Raw genomic sequence first — 6,552 nt, 5'->3', positions numbered from 1 at the left:
AATTAGTCTAAAACAGCTGCAAAAGTCCAGGCCAGTGAATTATACTGGGCCATCTGTGTGTGTGTCTCTACAGCACGGTTGTGTAACCTCTGTCCAGTCCAGCTGTGCCTTGTGTGTGTACTTCATGTGCCCTCTGCCAGTCACCTCAGTCAACCCATCGCACCGTGACCTCCTGCCAGCGAACCTTCGACAACTTCACGTGGCCTCAGAGTGCACCTAGCCTGGCACAATTGCCCTGGCAAAGTCACCGCCACTTGGTGGCGAATTGGCGCTTCTTGTTGTCTCCGCTATAGATTCATAATCAACGTTTTTGGGTTAGATCGCGTTATTTATAAATGTGTCGTAACCCTCCACCACCCGACACGGCCAATCAGCAAAAAAAGTGTCACGTTGACAAAAGACAAATAGTTCACTGCTGCTGCTGCTCTATTTAAGACCGGGAGCAAGAGCAGAGCCTCGCCATTCTGGCGAATTGCCAGATGAGGCTGGATGCAATTACCAGCAAAACGTCGTACTACTCAAAAAAATTAATTGTTGTGGTTTCATGCTTCAACACACCGGGTGGGCTAAAGCAGTGAACTATTTGTCTTTTGTCAACGTGACACTTTTTTTGCTGATTGGCCGTGTCGGGTGGTGGAGGGTTACGACACATTTGTAAATAACACGATCTAACCCAAAAACGTTGATTATGAATAATATTGGTCGCGAAAGCCTGCCACATGTTAAACTTCGCTATAGATTGTCCTGTCTGTCCGTGTCACCTGTACAAAGGTTGTCTACCCCCCTGGTCTGTGTGTGTGTCTCAAAATGCGGATGCTGCATGTGGACCGAGAGCACAACGTCTCCTCTGCGTCTCCACGACCAGTGAATTATGTCCCCTTGTGCCTCTGTGTCCAACAAATATCTTTCCTGTGTCCAACACACGTGTAATTCTTGTGTACGGTATATGTGTGTTTCAGCCTGAGAGCATCTTCCTGTACGTGTGAGTGAAATCTTCTTGGTTCTTTCGGTAAAGTCACGTAGAAGGGAAGTAATAAAATAAAAAACATAATAAAACAATTCTCACGACGTTTCAGCCACAACGCAAGCAGCCGTCCTCAGGCGAAGAATGAAACACCACCAAGCTTGGAGCGTATATTTAAGCTGGGTTAGAGGGGGGGAGGTGGGAAGAAGAGCGCCTAAACAAAATAATTTGCATATCAAGAGGAATTCAGCATATGGAAAATGCGTAGGAGGTGGGCGGGGGGGGTTCCAAATCAATACTATGCCCGTGCATTATGCAGGATTAGCAGCATCAAAGGGGGGGGAGGGGGGTAGCATTAACAAAGGAAAGGAATGTTAATAGTATGTAGCTGCAGTTACTAAACAACCACGTAAAAAACTAAAGTATAAACTGCATAACAAACTAAAGTATAAACTACATAGCATCATCAGTATACTTACTATACTCTACAATAAGCTGAGTTACTAACAGTAAGTAATACATAAAAAAATTTCTACGTTGTAAAAAATTATATAATATGCTTCCATCTAAACTTTATTCTCTTACATCACACGCGTCTATACCGTACTATATACTGCCATAGGCAAACCCAACATTAAATTACATACTGTATTGCTATAAACCTATACCTTATACATTTTAATATAACACTATGTATTATTCTATCCACCCTAATGTGTATCAAAATGGTTTATTACGTCCTTCCAGTGATTGTGAAAGTTTATATGTGCAGCGTGCTCTGTGTGACCTTACGTGCTGTGGTTTTGTAAAGCCCACACGGAATTCCATTTTTCGAGGAAAGAGAGATAGGGTCTCTCCACTCTAACAAACCAAAAAATTCACGTTTACAAGGAAGTTATGCAAAGTATCACGTCAGCGATCTCTCGTGCGTTTGTTATTGTTGTCGATTTCCACACAGCTCCAGTCTGATACCAGATACAGGAGACCTGCAACATGCATTGTGTGTTCCACCTTCACAAAATATATATCCTGTTCACGTTTAGCTGTTGACACTTTGGTGGACTGCACTCCAGATGGATTTCCATAACCCAACCACAAACCCTCACCACCATCACCACCAAACCCACTTTAATTCCAAAACAGTACAGCACTTGTACACTGTATTTGTCGGAACATTGAGGTCTTCCTTTTCTTTTGCATATTTTTTTAAATCCAGAATACGTTAATGATAACTATCCTTTAATTTAACCTCTTATTTATCGTCATATTTAGCTGATCACTTGCAGTAGGCAGGTTTATATACACACCTCCAGAAAGCACAGTTGTACTTGCATTGACATAGTATTACGGTTTTGATTTAAAGCTTTCGTGACTGCAGGGATTCATCTTCTTGGTTCTTTCGGTAAAGTCACGTAGAAGGGAAGTAACAAAATAATAAAAAATAATAAAAATAAAACATAATAATGAATGCTGTTTCATTCAGACTCTGTCGCCTCGACGGACCTGGTTTTCACCTGAGGACGGCTGCTTGCGTTGTGGCCGAAACGTCGTGAGAATAATTTTATTATGTTTTATTTTTATTATTTTTTATTATTTTGTTACTTCCCTTCTACGTGACTTTACCGAAAGAACCAAGAAGATAGTATTAAGGTCTCTGCTTAAATTGTATGTTCATTGTTGTGAAGTCTTGAGGCTTAAGATTGTAAATAAAACATGTCACGTGTATAATAGAGCATCATGCTTTCCCACCTGACGACGGACGCTTGTGTTGCGCCCAAAACGTCGTGATTTACTTTATTTTATACCTACGTGACTTTACCGAAAGAACCAAAGAGTATGGATTCCTGCAGTCACGAAAGTTTCAAATCAAGATTGTGTATAATAGAGGTGTTTGGGTTAGATCGCGTAAATATATAAATGTGTCGTTAAAACTCGCCACCACCTTACACGTAAACAGAACATGAAGAGCCAAGCCACAACATTTACAAACTGAGTAAATGTTGTGGCTTGGCACTCCAACACACCGGTGTGCTGTAATAGTATACTAAACTATACACTACACTATACACTACACTATACACTACACTACTATACACTACACTACTATACACTATACTACTATACACTATACTACTACACTACTATACACTACACTACTATACACTACACTACTATACACTACAACACTATACACTACACTATACACTACACTATACACTACACTACTATACACTACACTACTATACACTACACTACTATACACTATACACTAGTGCTGTACTAGTGACGAATTGGCACGTTCTGTTTACGTGACAACCCTTACTAGCTGGCTGTGTCGGGTGGTGGCGGGTTTAACGACACATTTATATATAGATGCGATCGAACTCAAAAACCTCTATTATGGATGATATTGGTCGCGAAAGCCTATGTGTTCAAATGTAACGTGTACTCAGCCCTCATTGTATTTGTACAATTGGCAAAACTGAGACTATGGTCGTCTGTGTGGGTAGTGGTTTGCACACGTGTGCACTTTGCGCAGGGACACGGTGTGAATTTTTAAATGCCTGGCTTTGCTTTTTATTTTACCTCTTTTTTCAAACTGTGCTGTTTTGAAAATAGTTTTGCTTTGACTTTTTTGGGGCTACAGATAAGGAGCAGACTCCAGTTTCTTCTTCCCCGTGACCTTGAGGTGACACGGTTGGGGATTTTTGTACAAAATTTTACAGACGCTTATAGAAAAGTAAAAAAATACAACCTATTCAGGGTTATTAGGGAAACACCCAATGTGTTCACTGCATGTTATACACCTTTAGACCCGTCATTACCTTTACAGGAATGTGTATAGAATTGAAAGCACAACGTATAGACGAGAAGACAACATCCATCCTAATAGCTGCATTTGTAAAAGTACACTGATGTCTGTCGTAAAGTTGTATGGCCGCTGACATAAAGAATAAATATTGACGTTAAAGAAAACCATGAATACTAATGCATTGATTCTAATTGTGTAAAATGATATGCGTATAACTTATGTACTGTATCGTTACAATCAGTGCATTAATGTGTGATAGCTATCGGAACGATCGCACGTAGCTTACTGTCACCTCTTACCAGTGCCTACAAATGTGTATTGTTGATGTCTTGGTCACAATGGATGCAAGCAAGGCAGTCCAAGTTGCCTTAAGCCTGTTCCAATCATATCTCGACAATACGAGATCACTGGTTCCTCTTTCAGTACGCTGCACCAAGGTCACTTCTCCAAAGCAAATTCAGTTTGCAAACCCACTCGAAAAGAACCTGTGCAAAATAATTATCTTGTTTAAGTAGACATGGCATCACTTCCATATCAGTATCGAATCTTTTTAAACCAAGTAATGATTTTGGAAATGTATTAATCATAATCGCACAAGATGAAATGTCCACGTAACAAGAGTATACAGCACATGTACACGTAACAACCCTCTGTTATAGTAATAGGTTTTTACCCTTTCAACTGGTACAAAAAACTGACACCTTTATACAAGGCATCATGTTTGCAATAACCACAACACAAGCAGTCAAAATGCAAACAAAAAGAAACAACTCTGATAATGATATGCACTGTCCTTGAAGTTGATTAGTCCACACAGCTTTTCTTAGAGCCTAGTCTCCATTGGTGTTGGACCAGATGACGCCAAAATGCCTACTAACCCTCTGTTAATCCACTGCTGGATGAAGGCCACACCATGTCTTAGAGGTCACGGGGGTTATTTGACCATATTTCATCATACCGGTCAGTGTGGGTTGGTGATGGTGGGGAGCATAGACGTGGGAGGATATACAGTACAACTATGGATGCAATGCATTTTTAAATCCTTTATATTAAGTTCACTTGCTTGCTTGCGCGCTTACGACCGTGCAAATCTTTCGGTCGTTTTTTAACCCACTTCCCGTGATCCAATTGAGCTGACATTTTGCACACAGACTCGTTGTGCGTGACAATTTATTTTCGTGAATTTTTTTTCTCCAAATTTTACACTTTTTAGGAATTTTTTTTAAATATTTAATTACCAATTGCTTAATGGTGGCAGGCAATCATCTGACCCATAGGTGGCAGCCATCTCAAGCCAGAGGACGAGAGGACTCTAACCGCCCGTTTCAAAGACCAATGTGGGCTGGGTTGTGGCCCATTGAACACGTACTGTAATTTATTGTCAATCATACAAAGACTGAAAACCTTATAACGACTTTCCTTATATTTAATTTAAAATACCAATGTGATAAAAATGAAACTCTTACTCAAGAAAAACAGAAATGAATAATAAAATAAAACCGATGCCACGCATATAAATGATTTATAGTGAAAAACTTTGTTTTTACGGGTTAATTTTTTCTGTCCTGTTCTTCGCTGACAACACAGCCGTTCAAAATTCGCAACTGCAGGTGAGCGCATGCATGGAAGTATTAATTTGTGTCCTTTCAAAGTAAATGGTTAACAGTTTTTATAAATGAACTTGGAACTTTGTGCCTGTCCGACACGGGGTATAGTAAACACTGTGTGTTACTCACAAGCTAAAGTTGTGCGGAGATAAAAAAAAAACATTTTCGGTTTCATTTCCCATTTTTGAGTGAAGGTATTTCAACTGAAAGCGATCCTTGAGCCGTGCACTCAAAACCCCCGACAAGACGTTTGCGCCAATAAAATATGTGGGGCTGTTTGCGAAGCAACTTACATTGAGACCAACATACAACCCATGGGTCAAATTGGAACGGGAAAATACACAGTTTGGCCTGATGAAGCTGGCTGTAATCAGCAGCGAAACGTCGTACACGAATTGTAAACGTTGTGGGTTTACTCTCCAACACACAAAAACCGGTGTGCACTGGAGTCGTAACTAATTGGCAATGTTTTGTTGGCGTGACAAACCCTTGCTCGCTGACCGTGTCGGGTTGTGGTGACGGGTTTGACGACACATTTATATTTACGCAATCTAACCCTAAATGTTTAGCGTACTTCCTGACATGCAACACACTTGAAACTTGCCATGTGGGTACTTTCCAGACTGTACACCATGCAAAAATTATAAAAATCGACTTTTGTATTTTTTTGGGGGGGGGGGGGGGGGAGGCGCAATAATGTATATACTTTGCAAGGCCAGTGAGCTGTAACGTCACATCTGCCGTGTGACCCGTGTGCTGATCGCGGGTAAAGTGAAATACAACAAATGTGTTGCAGGTCTAATGCGTTCTTCGCGCAGCATTGCTGCTTTATACTGGTAGGAACCTGGTTACACCAGCCCACAGGGGATTATTGTGTCCGTCCGTCGTGCATCCAAAAATGGGAGCGGTGGGGCTGGGTGGAGAGGGGAGGGTGGGGAGGGGCTGGGTGGAGTGGGGAGGGGCTGGGTGGGAGGTGAGAGGAGTGGGGCTGGGTGGGGTGGGGCTGGGTGGGGGTGGAAGGGGTGGGGCTGGGTGGGGAGGGGCTGGGTGGGAGGTGAGAGGGGTGGGGCTGGGTGGGGTGGGGCTGGGTGGGGGGTGGGAGGGGTGGGGCTGGGTGGGGAGGGGCTGGGTGGGGGTGGGAGGGGTGGGGCTGGGTGGGGAGGGGCTGG

The sequence above is a fragment of the Lethenteron reissneri genome, chromosome 35 (genome assembly GCF_015708825.2).
Source record: "Lethenteron reissneri isolate LAM-NWPU_2019-01 chromosome 35, ASM1570882v1, whole genome shotgun sequence".
Taxonomy (NCBI): Eukaryota; Metazoa; Chordata; class Hyperoartia; order Petromyzontiformes; family Petromyzontidae; genus Lethenteron; species Lethenteron reissneri.
Note: the sequence above shows the minus strand (reverse complement) of the source record.